Consider the following 17,639-nt stretch of genomic DNA (forward strand, 5'->3'; position numbering starts at 1 on the left):
TAAATTTTTTATTTAACATTATTTTTACATTTTTTACTAATTTTTCTTTTGTTTCTTCATCCATTTATTTAATTAAAAATTGATTCATAGTTTGGTGGATTTCCCACGTTCACATAGTGGTGATTTTCAACTAAAGTTATTTTGTTTATAAAAATTATAGATTTTCCATTTTTTTTTTTATTTCATTTCTTACTCTATTTTCTGTTTCTTCTATAATTTTTCTTCTTTCATCTTCTGGTAAACTTTTTGAAGTTTTTAAATTTGCCATTTTTAAATTTTTTTTCATCTCATTAAATTTTTCTAGTTCTTCTAAAATAAGTTTAAATTCTTCTTCACTTATTTTATTGTCAGTTAAAGATCTAGAAATTAAATCTTTAATACTATTTAATTTACACTCTGCTAAAGTTTTTATTTCATAATGTTTTTTAGCTTTTGAAGTAAGCTTTCTTCTTATTAATTTTATTACACCCCCAACACTACCGCATGCGACTGCTGTAATCTGTAATGGTAATAAAATAGGAATAGCAATACCTATACCTGCAGAAATAACTGATGCTGAAATTAAAGTTGTATCTATTCCATCTGTAAAGTTTACTCCTCTTTTATATTTTTTATATAAAGAATTTCTTTTGTCTCTTTCATTTTTTAAAGAATTTTCTATTTCTGAAATTTTTTGTAATCTATAGTTTTGTCCATCTTCTATAGGTAATTCTGGATATAAATTAGGAGCTGTAGGTTGTTTCATTTTTTTAAGTAAAAATTGATTTTTTTATTTTTCTCTTAAATCCCACAGAATTTTTTCTCTGCCTGTTCTCCCGGTTTTTTTTATTTATTTTTTTTGGAATTTTTTTGTTGTTTTTTGGGTGTTTTTAATAACGTTTTTTCCAAAGTAAAAAAAAAATTTTTTTGGGAGTAAGAAAATTTGGTGTTTTTTGGGGTGTTTTTTTGCTTTTTTATAAAAATTTAGGGCTCTTTTACTTGAAATGAGGGTAATTTTTTGGGGGTCAAATTTTTTTTTTTTTTTGGAGGGGGTGCGCTGGAGTCGTTCAAGTACTATACTACTCACGAGCATATACTCTAGAGAGCCTCAACACGTGATCTAAGACACATAATCACATACTATCCTAAAACATGTTATCCAAGACACACGAGCATATACTCTTGAGAGCCTTAACACGTGATCTAAGACACATACTCACATACTATCCTAAGACATGTTATCCAAGACACACGAGCATATACTCTTGATAGCCTTAAGACGTGATCTAAGACACATAATCGCATACTATCCTAAGACATGTTATCCAAGACACACGAGCATATATTCTTGAGAGCCTTAACACGTGATCTAAGACACATACTCACATACTATCCTAAGACATGTTATCAAAGACACACGAGCATATAATCTTGAGAGCCTCAACACGTGATCTAAGACACATAATCACATACTACCCTAAGACATGTTATCCAAGACACACGAGCATATACTCTAGAGAGCCTTAACACGTGATCTAAGACTCATAATCACATACTATCCTAAGACATGTTATCCAAGACACACGAGCATAAAAAATCAAATCAAATATGTTTATTTCCTAATCAAAGGGCCCTTATAGGCATATGAATTACAAACAAAATGGATAATAGACAAAACATAAATTAAAATACATATTTAGAAACAATATGAAATTTAAACATTATAATATGATTTATATAAAAACAAAACAATAGTTCATATATATACGACATTGTCAGTTCAGCAAAAGAAAGATAACTCTTCCCCAAATATTATCATTAAAACCTGTATTAATTCACTTGACAGTATTATTTCTCACTTCTAAGTTTGAAGTTAAAAATTTGCATAATTTTTTAATAAAATTATCATTATCATTTGTCATAATCCATATAAATAGGTTTTGCGAATTAAGTATTCTCAGTTTTGGATATTCCATAAATAAATCATCAAGTAAAATGGTTCTTGAAGTTACATATAGAGGACATTGCAATAAAAAATGGTGTTCATCCTCAGTCACATTCAAATTAAAATATTGACAAAGTCTTTCACATCGTGGAATACTCTCTAATTTACCTGACATATTTACCCTGCGTTCATGACGACCAGTTTCAACTCTTAATTTGTGATTACTTAACCTAAATTTAGTAAGAATTCGACAATTGCCATTATTTATAGAGGATAGATAGGTTTCTTTACCAAATGAAAATTTAAATTTGAAATAAGTACTCAATTTACCTTTATCCTGTAAATAAGAATCTCTGGTTACTTTCCAAGTCTCAAGAAAACTGTTTCGGAGACATTGTTTAAGTGATTTTTTAAATTTATATTTACTTAGGGTTTTACAATAAGCCAAATTAAAGTTTAACTTTTCCCCATAAAAGAGTATATTAGTGTACCAGTAATTATTACCTTTGTTTAAGCTATGTAAATGCATATACTCCTTATATGCATTATTCAGCAGGTTTGATGGGGAATTCTCAAGTCTGTGCCAATACATGAAGACTTGTTTTAACATGTCTATGTAAAGAGAATATCTTCCTAGTTCTGTAAGAACTCCTATATTAGTGCACAATTTAGTAACTCCAAGGATATATTTACAAAATTTATGGTGAAGTTTTTCAGACTCCCAATCCTTAAATATATCAAAGAGAGATGATGATTTTCTCTTAGGGGTTATATTAATAGTGCCCCAGTTTTCACAACCATATAAAATAATAGGTTTAATACAATGATCAAATAAATGAAGAAAAGTACCAATACTAGGTTTTGAGGATTTCAAGTCCCTATAGAGCTTAAAAAAAAGTAAAATCACAAAAATACTGAACTCAGAGGAAAATCAATTTGGAAAGTCCATAATCACATGGCAAAATCAAAAAACAAAACGCATCAAAAACGAATGGACAAGAACTGTCATATTCCTGACTTGGTACAGGCATTTTCAAATGTAGAAAATGGTGGATTAAACCAGGTTCTATAGCGATAACCCGCTCACTTTTTTTCGTTACATTTACATGATGCGTTAAATAAACAGTCACAATCAATAAAATAGTCAAAATATGGGAACATCAGTCATCTATAAAACAGGCTTTAAGACTTTTTTGGTAAAGTTGTTTTCTAGCCTCAGTAAATTTACCAGTGTTTTGAATTATAAGACCCAAGTATTTATACTGCTTTACACAGTCTATTTTTTCCTCCCCTATATGGAAGTCATCGATCTTTTATCAAATGTCCATTATTATTAAATATAATTATTTTGGTTTTTTGGGAGTTGACTTCAAGACACCATTCATTACAATAGTTATATAAAATATCAAGTTTGTCTTGAAGCCCTGCTCTAGATTCTGAAAAAATGACCAGGTCATCAGCATATAGGAGACATGGTATCTTTTCGTTATTTAAACAAACTGATTCTGACTTTTCCAGCAAAATTTTTGGAAGTTCATTTATGAAAAATTTAAATAAATTTGGACTTAAAACGTCCCCCTGCCTTACACCAACCCCTGATACAAAGAACTCTGTCATTTTATCATTTATTTTTACACATAATCTGTCTTTGGTATTCATAGATTTTAATATTCTATAAAAATAATTATTTATATTACAAAGTTGTAGTTTATACATAATACCAATGTGTATGACTTTATCGAAAGCTTTTCGAAAATCGACAAAACATGCGAATATTTTTTTATTTCCAGTCTTTAAATATTTTTCAATGATACATCTTAATACAAAAATATGGTCAGAGGTACGTGCTTTTTTGGAGAACCCTATCTGGGTTTCATGAATTATATTATTTTCATCTAAGAAAAGGTCAAATCTGTTATTTAAAATAATATTAAATAGTTTTCCGATACTATTGTTTATAGCAATTCCCCTGTAATTTTCAGGTTTTTTTCTATCATCGGCTTTGAATATTGGACAAATAAAACTCTTTGACCATTCACTTGGGTATATACCAGAGGTGAAAACTGCATTATAAAGTTTTAGTAAAATTGTGTTAATAAAAGATTGAGATGCCTTAAGCATCTCATTGCTTATATTATCTAATCCAGGACTTTTGTCTGATTTAAGCTTTTTAAATGCTTTATTTAGTTCAGCTTCTGATATCTTGTTATCTAAAAGTGTGAAGCTGGTTATATTACTTTCTAGTAACTTTAATTTCTCTTCAATCTTTTTTATTTGATCATGTTTGTCTATTGGAATAGATGCTAAAGAAGCAAAATATTTGTACCAGGTTTCACCATCAATATTATTTTCTGGCTTATCCGTGTTCTCATTGCGTAGGAGGTTCACAAGTTTCCAATACTCCTTAGGGTTTTCAGTTTCCAAATTTTCTAGACGATTTAGAATTACATTTTTAAATTCCCTTTTTTTATACTTTCTAAGTTTTGCATACTTTTTATATGTTTTAAAAAATGACCCACGAATAAATGGGTCTTTAGGATATTTATTCATCAGTGCAGCTTTTCCATCAACATTTTTTTTTAACGATGTCAGTTCATGATCAAACCATTTTTTATCAGTTTTCACTCTTTTCTTTTTTTTTCTTAAGGGTGATTTTACAAACTTTTTCAAACAGTGAATGGATTGTTTTAGTTGCTTGGTTTATACCAGCTGAATCAAAACTTATATCTTCTGTTATAAAGTTTTTTCGTTTTGGATAGCGGGATGAGCAAAGGCATTTTGAAAACTTATTAATTTTTCCTCATTCCACTCATATCTTGTTGGGAAATCTTTTAAATTTGAGTTAGTGTTCTCGTTTGTAAATGAGGCTAATAACTTAAATGATAGTTTACAGTGGCAATCGGAAAAAGTTGCCTTGAAATCTGATACACACATATATAAAATGTTACAAAATAATTGTTCTGATGCTAACACATAATCAACTACACTACAACCATTATACTTAAAACATGTATGCTTGCCAGTGCTATTACCTAATATTCTCCCGTTCAAGATACGGATTTGATTACATATACAAAAATCAAGAAGGTCTTTCCCTCTAGAATCTACAGTATTATCGCAGCTGGCTCTTCTCTCATTCAAAATATCAAGGTTATAATTGCTGTTGTTTAATGGAATGTGGTTGGTATTGTCCCCTTCAATAAAATCACAATCATTTCCAGTTCGGGCGTTAAAATCGCCAAGCAATATGATTTCTCCCTTTTTTCCATATTTCTCAATTATGTCTTTTTCTAAGATTTCTATTAAATCAATTGAGCATTTAGGGGCGTAATAAACTATACAGATAAATATGTCTCTCTTAAAGTTAAAAAACTCCTTACAGAGTTTTAACCATTAATTGATATTCAGATGTACCATCATTTTGAAATTTTACGCCTTTTCTGATACTATTACGTATCAAAATGCCTAACCCACCAAAATATCTGTTGTTCTTCGACTTAGTCCTACAAAAAGGGTAATACTGAAAATCTTCAAATGAAACAATTGAATCGTATCCGGCATGTGTTTCTGTTAAAAATATTAAGTCATCATTTTTGAACTCTGCTAAAAAGCTAGGGTCTGTTGTCTTGTCATGATTTTCTGATATAAGACCCCCCACATTCCATGTTGAAATATTCAATGATGTTCTCATTTTAATCTCCCTAAAGTATTAATATGTGATATATAATGAGTTAAATTACACCTTCTAAATTCTATGCAGTTAAACAATTAACTGATTTTGTATCTAGTTACAAATGTATATATAAAAGAGTGTTATATCTATACTTTTTTTATAATGTTTTATGGTGTAATAATTAAAGATAAAAGTATCTGTACTTTAAAATAGATCTAAATGAAACACTCTTGGTTTTCTACAGTAATAAAAATTTCAATAACAATACTTAAACAAAAATGAAACAAACTAATGTTTCTCAATGAATAATATCTTCACAGATACTAGTTTGTGATATTATTTTTCCAAATACTATTTAGTCTCATCTGTATCCACCACGGCCACGTCCACCGCCTCGTCCTCTGTAATAAGGGTTGCCCCGACCTCGATTGCCATTTTGTTTTCTTGGTACACGTTTAGGCAAGTCTAAAATATTGTCAATAGAGTCTCTGATGTTTGATGCCAATACTGCAGTACCATTCGGGGTGAGATGAAAACAAAAGGATAGCGGGATAGCGGGATGAGCAAAGAGCATATACTCTTGACAGACTTTACATATATGATTTAAGATACACGAACACAACTATTGACAATCCTAGGACAAGCGATATAAGACACATACGGATATGTTATTGAGAGCATTTACAAAGTAATATAAGACACTTACAAAAAAATGTACGCTTATGCTCTTGACAGTACAAGGATTATCATAAGAACTTGGAAGCATAATAGAAAATTTAGAATATATTGGAAAGCATTATCATATCAAATTTAAAGTATATTAAAACATTAAGATATGGGGTTGATCGAAAACAATTAAGATTGCAAAAACCTAAAAAAAAAAGATTTTACAAAAATTGTGACGGCACATTAGAAATATCATCCTTCGATTAGTTTGCAAGGACTGCAGGATGAAGGTACGAAACTATAGTTTAGATAGGAAATTGATTGATCACTGCGCCGATTGATTATTTGAAAAAGTATCAATTAAGAAGATGATTGAATTCAAAACAATCACTGAATTTCTTGGACGAATCCAGGATTTGAATTTATGGTGGTGTATTCCTAAGAATTAGATGTGTTTTTTCAAACTTTTTTTACTGTTTTTTTTTTTTAGATTTAAGGCACCCTCCTCTAATTTTGTCGCTCGTGTCTTTAAATACCAATCAGATGCATTTATTCAACTAGTATTACCGATTTAAGACACCCTGGTACTTACAGGGGGGTGGGGTGGGTGTGTAACTTCGATATTTTTTTGGTAGGGGTGTGCCATTTTTGCCTAAAAAATTACCCATTTTAATATAAAATTCACTGAAATTCAGTACCTATAGTTATATAAATATTTAAGAAAGAATGACGTATACTTATATACAATATTTAAAATATGACACATGCTTATATAAGCACTAACTCATCATCACTCATAATTCATAAATATACCAGCTACCCTTTTGTTTTTATATATGAATTGACATCGTTTGTTGCACATATATGTTATCGTTATATATGATATGTAGATGACATACCCCAAATCAATATACAGTTATCAAATGTAAATGCATTTTAATATAGGATGTCATTAAAAAAAGGGGGGGGGAGTCATTTTTATATAAAATCTCGCAAAATTATGACCCATATTTTTGGCACATCCCCGTGGCCCCAATGATAGGAAGTCCCCCCCCCCCTTGTATACTATTTACAGTCATTTCACATGTGATATAAGACAGACGAACACATACTATTGACAATCCTAGGACAAGTGACGAAAGACTTTTACATATATATACTCTTGACAGCCTTCACATTTGTGATATAAGACACTTACGCTTATGCTCTTGACAGCCTTTAAACATATGATATAAGAAACATGCTCATATGCTCTTGACAGCCTTTACACCTGTGATATAAGACACAAACGCATATGCTCTTGACAGCCTTTACACACGCGATATAAGACAAATATGCTCTTGACTTTGCACATGTGATATAAGACAAGTACGAATATGCTCTTGAAAACCTTTACACATGTGATATAAGACACATACGCATATGCCCTTGACAGTCTTTATTTATATGATATAAGACACATGAACATATATTCTTGACAACATTTACACATATGACATAAGACACCTACGCATAAGCGCTTGACAGGCTTTACAAATGTGATTTATGACACATACGCATATGCCCTTAACAGCCTTTACACATGTGATTTATGACACATACGTATACGCTCTTGACAGCCTTTACACGTGTAATATAAGACACGTAACACAATATCACACACCTATACCCCCCTCCAAAAAAAAAAAAATTGACCCCCAAAAAATTACCCTCATTTCAAGTAAAAGAGCCCTAAATTTTCATAAAAAAAAAAGCAAAAAAACACCCAAAAAACACCAAATTTTCTTACTCCCAAAAATTTTTTTTTATTACTTTGGAAAAAAACGTTATTAAAAACACCCAAAAAACAACAAAAAAATTCCAAAAAAAAAATAAATAAAAAAACCGGGAGAACAGGCAGAGAAAGAATTCTGTGGGATTTAAGAGAAAAAATAATTTCCCCAGTGCGCCCCAACCTTGATTTTTAATTAATTTTATCAATATAGTCTAGTAATAAAACGCATCAATACGACTACAACTTCAATTGCTTTTTACATTTGTGAAGTGTTATAAACTAAATCGATCATTGGAAATATTTACATGGTTGTCAAGAGTATGTTTACATGTTGCCTAGATGACGTTGTCATCACATGTAAACATATAGCAGACTGGTGCGGTCTTTCGTTTCAAATTAACAGTGGTGAGAAGACGTGTGTGCTTTTTAGTGTGTTGTGGTTTTTCATGTCGGACAGTATTTCTTCCTCTCAAGAAGAAGAATTGTTAGGTAGTTCTACTGCACTAGAATTAGAACAGGAAATTAGTGAATCACAAGCAGTGCATCAAAACCTGTTGGATTATTCAGAGCAGGCTGATAGTTTAATTCTTTCTGAAGATATGGATCGGCAAAGTAAATGGAGTAGAGATCAACTTTCCATTCTTGATGAAAATTTGTCTTACTATACAACCTGTGCTGATATTGTAAATAGAATACACACAGGAGGACCCGCGGAAAGTAAAAAACTACCTAAGTTTCCTCCTCTTCCAAAAAGAAAGCTGTTATGTTTGTATGGAGAGCAAGCAAAAAAACGAAAGATGATGACACCGGAAGACCTTCACCAGTACTTAAAAACAAAAGAGATAGATGTAACCAAAACTGTAAGAAAAGAAGTCTTTTTCTTTTCTGCAAGTGACATAACGACCCCAAACATCGCCGTTGTAAAGCTGCAAGAAGGATATAGACAAATTCAAAGACAAGAGGCTACTAGCATGTGTTTCAATCTGCAGTATGGTCACCTTTTAGATGTCACCTTTGAACTCTATGCGAAAGAAAAGGAAAGTGGACTGCAACAGCAAAAATGGGATGATTGGTTGAAACAGAATATCGGAATCTCATCTTCATATTCCCGTAAACTGAGGGAGATATCACGTTTGCTGAGACCATACATGCCAAGGTTTTCTACTGTTGGACTACCTTTCATTGAAGTCTATTCCATGAGAAAAGAATTGAAAGCAATGTTTTCATATAGTGAGGAGATTAGGCAGTATTGGAGCACTCAAAATCAACCAATAATACATGTTGAAACACAATCTTCTCAGTGACCTTTCAACCCCGCGCTCCAGCTAGAGCGCGAAAGAACAACATTGATAAGAGATTATTAATATATTTTATTAATTTCTTCGCCTTTTAAATCAATTATTTTATAAGTAAAAGGAATTGTATTTAAAACTTTTTCAAGCCGAACGAAAGGTGATTCATGATGTATGAACTATTGATGAATCCGTGTTGACTAGAAACCTAATTAACAACCAACAATTAACTGATAATGGATTTTGTATTTCTACATACCTGAGTGACTGTTATATGTACATGAATGATAATGTGTAATTTTGCAAATACTTTTACAAATGAGTGTTATAATAAAGATTTAAAACTTAGTCATCATTAATTCTTGTTTATAGAAAGCACCTGTTATTTCTTCGCCTTTTAAATCAATTATTTTATAAGTAAAAGGAATTGTATTTAAAACTTTTTCAATTACAAATATTTCTTTAGTCCAACGAGTAGTATAACCCTTTTCAAATTTACCCTTCTTTTTTGTTATTCTTACTCTATCTCCGACTTTGAATTTAGGTTTTTTAATTTTCTCTTCTTTTTCTGGATATAAGTTTTTATACACTGTTAATTCATTTTTTAATTTACTTGCTTGAACAGGTGTCATTTTAATTGAAGAATGTACTGTATTATTATAATTTTTAACTAATTTATCTAATATATCATAATATTTAAAAGTTTCATTAGCAGTAAAGTATTTATACATATGTTGTTTCATTGTTCCTATCCATCGTTCCACTACACTGGATTTTTCTTCATTCTCAGTTGAATATAACTTTATGTTATTATCTTTTAACAATTCTTTTACTTGTCGATTATAAAATTCGGATCCTTTATCTGACCAAATATATATTGGTTTTCTTTCTTTAAATAATGTTTTAAATGCTTCACTCACTGCTACTCCTGTTTTATTTTTCAATGGAATCAACCAACCATATTTACTAAAAACATCTATAACTGCTAATAAATATTTATAGTGTTTATTTTGTTTTGAATATTGTTGTATATCTATCAAATCAACTGCCCATGTTTGATCTATTGAATTAACATAAACACGTCTTTTAGGAAAAGATTTTATAACTCTATGATGTAATTCATCTGCTAATTTATTTGATAGATTTGTTTTAGACATTTTTAAGTAACTAAAATGTTTTCTTAAAAAATGGAGGCAAAAAAGGATAAAATTTTATCCAAGCGAGGAGATTCATATAAACTTGTTTTGACAAAAGAATATAAACATAAAGCAAGTATTTATGTATTTAATTATAAAATTAGTCTAAAGGATGAAAAACAAGAAACATTTACAAATGCTTTTGACCACATGGTAGACTATTCCATAAAAGATTACCCTAATGGAAGAATTAAAATAGTACCTATTCATGAAATCATAATTACTAAACATAAAAGCTGGCCTATAAGAACATATAATACAGTTAAAAAGTTATTCATGGATCAAATGGAAAGATTATTAAATAGTGCTGAAGAATTAAATTTAGAAGAAGTTATTTTTGAAGTTACTATTATACCCAATAAAAGAGGAAAAGGTAAAGCTTTAAAAATATTAGATGTCATAAATAAAAGAAGTATTATCAAAATAAAAAATGATGATACAATATGTTTATCAAGGGCAATTGTAACTTCTTTAGCTTCAAATAAGTTATTAAAAGATTTTACAGATTCTCAATTAAAACATATCAATGAAAGTAGACCATTACAAAAAAGATTAGCTGAAGATTTGCATGAACAATCAGGAGTAGAAATAAAAGAAGAAGGAAATGATTTGGAAGATTTAAAAGCTTTTGAAAATTATCTTAATATTAGGATAATTGTTTTTACATCAAATAGTACAGAATATATTGTATATGATGGTAATGAAGAATATAATGAACAAATATATTTATATTATCATGATGAACACTTTGACACTATAACAAATATAACAGGATTTTTAGCTAAACGTAGGTTTTGTAAAGTATGTTTAATTGGTTATACTGAACAACATACATGCAAAGATAATACAGTAACAACTATCAGAAAACAACATATTTGTGATAAATGTAACAAAACATATACAGGTAAAAATCACAAATGTGGTGAAAAAATATGTTTAATATGTTATGAAAAATACACGGAAAGTAATGAAGAACACTTATGTTATATGAAACCATCAGTACCAAAACAAGTAAAAAATAATAAATATATATATTTTGATTTTGAAGCAAATCAAGAAACAGGAATACATATAATGAATTTTTGTATAGCTTACGATTTAGAAAATATTTATTGTTTTAAAAATAACTATGTAAAAGTATTTAAATGTGATTTCAATATTGATAATTTAAACTTGTTAGAATTAGACATAGATGATTGTTTTAGTGATGTAGAAAAAATTAAATATGAAACAAATTCTGTAATAGACAACTTTTGTAAATATTTCATAAGAGATAAATTTAAAGACTACACTTTTATTTCACATTATGGAAAAGGTTATGATATGCAACCGATTTTAGGATACATTGTAAAAAATAAAATTGAACATAACATAATTTCTTCTGGACTAAAATTAACAGCTATATTTATTAAAGGAATAAATTTAAGATTCATAGATTCTATAAATTTTACATTATGTGGATTAGCTGCTTTCCCAAAAACATTTGGATTTGTGGGTAACAAAGGTTATTTTCCACATTATTTTAATTCAACAGAGAATCAAAAATATAAGGGAATTTATCCTGATAAAGAATATTTTGGTTATAATACTATGACATTTAAAAATAAAGAATTATTTGATGAATGGTATAATAAAGTTAAAGAAAAAGAATTTAAATTCTATAAAGAAATATTTTATTATTGTCTATTGGATGTTTTAATTCTTGCCAAAGGTTGTACCTTATATAGAAAATTATTTTTAAATATAACCAATAATTGTATCGATCCATTTCAATATATTACAATTGCTCAATGTTGTACAAAAATATTTAAAACATTAATGTTGACAAATGAAACAATTGGAATTCACAAAAAGATGACAATTAAAGAAGTACATTCACAAAAATCAATACAATGGTTAGAGTATATTTCTTTAGAATATAATATAATGATTCAACATGCTAAAAGGGGAGGTGAAAAGAAATTATTCATTAATAATAAATGTTATAAAGTCGATGGTTATTATTATGATAGAGAAAATAAAATGCGTAATGTTTATGAATTTTTTGGATGTTATTGGCATGGATGCACAAAATGTTATAGTCCTGAAGAAATATGTAAAAAAGATAGAAATAAAAAAACTATGAAAGAGTTATATGACCAAACTAAAGAAAGACTTAAAACTATTGAAGATTATCTAAAACCAAATGTAAAAATTCATACAATATGGGAATGTGAGTTTGATCAACAAAAATATCCTGAAGTTGATCCACATTTAAAACCTATTGATAAAAGAGATGCATTTTATGGAGGAAGAACAGAAACTATTCAATTATACAATAATCTTTCTGATTTAAAAGGTAGATATGTAGATTTTTGTTCTCTGTATCCATCAGTAAATAAATATTGTAAATATCCTATAGGACATCCTATTACATCTACAGAAATATCTGTAGATGATTATATAAAAAATAATTATTTCGGAATAATGAAATGTAAATTATTACCACCTAAAGGATTGTATCACCCTGTTTTACCTTATAAACAATTAACTAGTGATAATACACATAAATTACTTTTTGGATTATGTAGAACATGTATGAATAAAATATCTTTTAAATGTAAACACATAGATGATCCTACTTTAAATAAACATGATAAAATACATGAAATAAAAAGATGTAAAGAATGTAAAAATATTAAAAATGAAAAATGTATACATTCTGATGAGGAAAGAGTTATAGTAGGTACATGGTCTACAATAGAAATAGATAAAGCAATAGAAAAAGGTTATGAATTACAAAAAATATATGAACTAGAACATTTTGAAAAAACATCTACAGATATATTTAAACTTTATGTAGATACGTTTATGAAATATAAACAAGAAGCTTCAGGATGTAAATGTGATCCTAAATATTGTAAAAATGATTGTAAAAACGATAAAGAATGTAAAACAAAAATACAATACATTATAGATAATACTGCTTATGATCTCGATATTGACAAAGTTAAGTACAATTCAGGATTAAGATTTATAGCTAAAATATGTTTAAATAATTTATGGGGACATTTTGGTATGAGAGATAATTTTACACAAAAAGAATATTGTTTTACTTTAGAACATATAACTAAAATAGTATTTAATGAAAAATATAAAGATATAAGTACTATGATATTAGATGAAGATATTGTTTTAACAGAATATAAAAATAAAGAAGAATACTCTAAACCTAATCCAAGTGTAAATGTTTATATAGCTTTGTTTACAACAGCACATGCTAGATTAAAATTATACGAACTATTGGATATTCTTCAAGAAAGAGTTTTATACATGGATACAGATTCTTGTATTTATAATGATGATGGTTCTGAAGCTTGTAAAAAAATAGAAAGTATGATGGGAAATAAATTAGGAGATTTAACAGATGAAATTGTTTCAAAACATAACGCTAATCATATAAAACAATTTATATCTGCTGGTCCAAAAGATTATTCTATGAAACTAGATACAGAAAAACTAGTTAGCTGTTGTAAAGGTTTTAGATTAAATGCTGAAGTAGAAAAAAAGATTACATTAGATAAAAAAATAAAAATAGTTACTGATGAAAATGAAAAATATGAAACTGTTAAATATAATAATATAAAAATAGGAAAAGATCATCAACTTAAAACAGTTAAACAAGTTAAAGCTTATGATTATATGTTTGATAAAAGAATGGTATATTGTGAAAATGAAAATTTAATTAGAAGTTTTCCTTATGGATATTAAAAAATATATAATTTAAATTTTTATTTTAAAAAATAAAAGACTAAAAAATGATTGAAGCTTATACTGAGAAAGATGATCCTGACGCTAAAGTTATATTAGGAAGAATAATGTTATCAGATTATCAGATATGTTGTTTAAGAGATGATGGAGAATGTCCTTTGACTCCAAAACAAATGGAAGTAATGGAAAAGTTTGATGGTAAAAAGTTATCTAAGTTTCCTCCTGGTTGGGATGCTTTTATTAGACCAGATAAAGTTTATGAATATGTTTTTGAAAAACCATGTCCTGAAATTTAATTTTTTATTTTATTTTATTATTTCTCTATACCCCCTAAAAACAGAAAAAGTACAGGAATAGTACATACTTTTTTCTGCAATTTTGCTGTTTTTACCAGGAAAAGTACAGAAATTAGGGACTCTAATTTTTATCAATTTTTTCTTATTTTTCCAATTTTTCATACAAACGTAAATTGTATTTATTTTTTATTTTAATTTCCAAACAATAAAACCAGTTAATACCATACCACCAACAACAAATGCAATCTCTCTATTTTTCTGGTCTTCTGATGGAGTATAAAAATCACTTAATGTAGGTTTAGGTGATAATGAAGTTAATTTTTTATTCGTGACACGATAGTATAGTTTCATTGCTTGGTCAACATCATCAAAAGTCTGAACCGCATGATGTTCCTTTTGTAATTGTTCATTTATAAAATCTAATCTTTGTATTCTTTTTTTATTCCATTCTGATTGTGCTTTTTCTAATTTTTCTATAGCTTTATCATGTCTTATTTTCTCTTCATTTGCATTACTACCCATATGTGAAAATAAATAATTACTCCCTGAAAATGCAAAAGCATTTGTTATTGCCCCACCAAGCATCATTGTTAAAGCACTTGCCATTTTATAAAAACAAAAATTACTTCATAATATCAGCAGGTATAATACCTTGCTTAATCAACATATCTTTTGTTGCTATCGCAAGTAATATATCAATGGATAACATTACAACAACATTCATATTAAAATCCACTTTTGGTGCTGGCCTCCTTAATACCTTTTTACCTATTTCTGCATATCCAACTGTTAACAATGTTTCCACTCCAGCATGATATAACATATTTGCTATTTGTTTTCCGTCTTTTTGAGTTGTCATTTTAATGTACTAAATTTAATTAAATTCAAAAGGATCAATTTCTTTCTTTTGTTTTTCTGGTTTTGTTATTTCTTTAATCATTCTTTCTGGTTTCTTACTTTGGTTGTAAAAAAACAATCCCAATCCAACAATACTTATAGAAAAAAGTACAAATTTATAATCAACTAGGGAACTGGAGTGTTTCTTGACAGAAGGGATATGTTCGTTTGATTCATAATCTGTTTCTGTATCAGAATCTTTTGTTATTTGTTTGATTTTTGAATTTTCTTTTTTTAATTTTTCCACTTCTTTTTTTCTCAATTCTGCATTTCTTATTCTTACTTCTGCACCTTTCTTACCAGCAGCTACTCTTTTTGGGTCTTTTGGTTTGGGTTTTTTAAATACTTCTTTTTTTTCTTCTTTGTTTTCTTTTTGTTCAGGATTTTCATTCATCATTTTTTATGTCATTATTTTCATCTTTTTTTCGGAAATCGAGCGAAGCGAGTGGTTCAATATGTCTTGCTGTTGTTAATATTGCAGTAAAAGGAGCAAGATACATTCCATATCTATAGTACAGTTCACAACATGTATTAGTTAAAGCATTATTGATAAAAGGATCTTCCTCTAAGTCTTGTATTAAAATTGGTGGATTAACAACTTTGAAAAACTTTGATACACCCATGACATATAAATTTATAAAAGAGTTTCCTAATGTCTTGGTCATACTAGCTCCCAATCTTGCTTCATATTTACAGTATAGTTTGTTTATTTGTTCTGTTGTCATTTTATCAATATCTGACAGTTGTAATTCTTTACCCAAATATTGTTTACTACTCCCACCAGCAACAACAGCTGATAATCTTTCGCGTTTTTTTTCTTGAAGGGAACCGTTCACTTCGCTCGCTTCATCATCAATATTTATGTTTTCCACAATTTGCTCGCTTAATAATTCTTCAGCATTCATTTTATACGTTTCAAAAAACGGATATAATTTATTTTTAACTTTAAAAAAATTAAATACAACATATCCAACCAATGATAAGACGGCAGTGTTTGTTGCAATTGTTAGTATTTCCAACAGCATTGCTTTTTTTTATTGCTTATTTTGGTTAAATTACTTAAGCATTACTTAAGCATTACTTAAGCATTACTTAAGCATTACTTGAGAATTGCTAAAAAAATCAATTAAGTAACCAATAATCAGTAGGTTGATCTGTCTTTAATATTAATTTACGATGTTTCTTTTTTTTAAGTTCTTCCTTTATTCTTTGTCTTTCTTCCAAAGTAGGAATAACATCATTTTCTCTTAGACAATTATCAAAACTATCTCTATCTTTTGTGTAGAACATGCATAACCATTTTGTTTGTTCTCTTAAATCTTTTAAAACAGAGTTGTATCTCTGTGAAATGACCCACACTGATTGTTCCGCATGTCTTCCTGAAAATGCAAGCTCGGACAGCATATCTTTTTTCTTTGTTAGTTCTTTTGTTGCACTGCAGTCATCAATGATATATAATGTTGGATGACCAGCATATTTTTTAAAGAACATTCTTAGTAGTTCTTGTAGCTTCTCTTCTTCATAAAGGGAACCGTTCGCTTCTCTCACTTCAACAATAGGATTAACAATTATTAGATTTTTTGTTTTTGGTTTTCTAACATCACCAATCCATTCACGATTTTTGTATGCCTTGTTCCATTGGATGGTTGGACAAAGTATGACTATATATTTGAAAACTCCACTATATTCTCCTTCTAATAAATCAAGAACAAACTCTGTTTTTCCACATCCTGTTTGTCCACATATAATAGCACAATGGGGATATTTTGGTAATTCATAAAGGGAATCGGAGTGTATCTCGCTCCGCTCGTTTGTTTCCATTTTTTAAGGGGAACCGCTAGTAATTAACTTCTTTAAATCTTCCATCTTCAAAATTAATTTGTGCATCTTGTATAACAAACAGATAAACATTTATTAATTTATTTGCTCCTGCTGTTTTAGTTATTTGGATAGTAATACCTTCAGAAGCATTTTCAATTCTTCTACCTGAACCGTGTAATGAGTTGTCATCTGTTGAACGTAAATCTAACCATAATGCATAATTAGTTGTAAGATATTTTTCTAATGTTGTATAGGATAAATTTAAATCCTTTAAAACTTCTTCTGTTGTTTTATTTCTTTTTGAATTTAAAGCAAAGAATTTATTTATTTCATCCCATTGTTGATATGCT

The sequence above is a fragment of the Mytilus trossulus genome, chromosome 5, assembly GCF_036588685.1.
Source record: "Mytilus trossulus isolate FHL-02 chromosome 5, PNRI_Mtr1.1.1.hap1, whole genome shotgun sequence".
NCBI classification, from domain to species: domain Eukaryota; kingdom Metazoa; phylum Mollusca; class Bivalvia; order Mytilida; family Mytilidae; genus Mytilus; species Mytilus trossulus.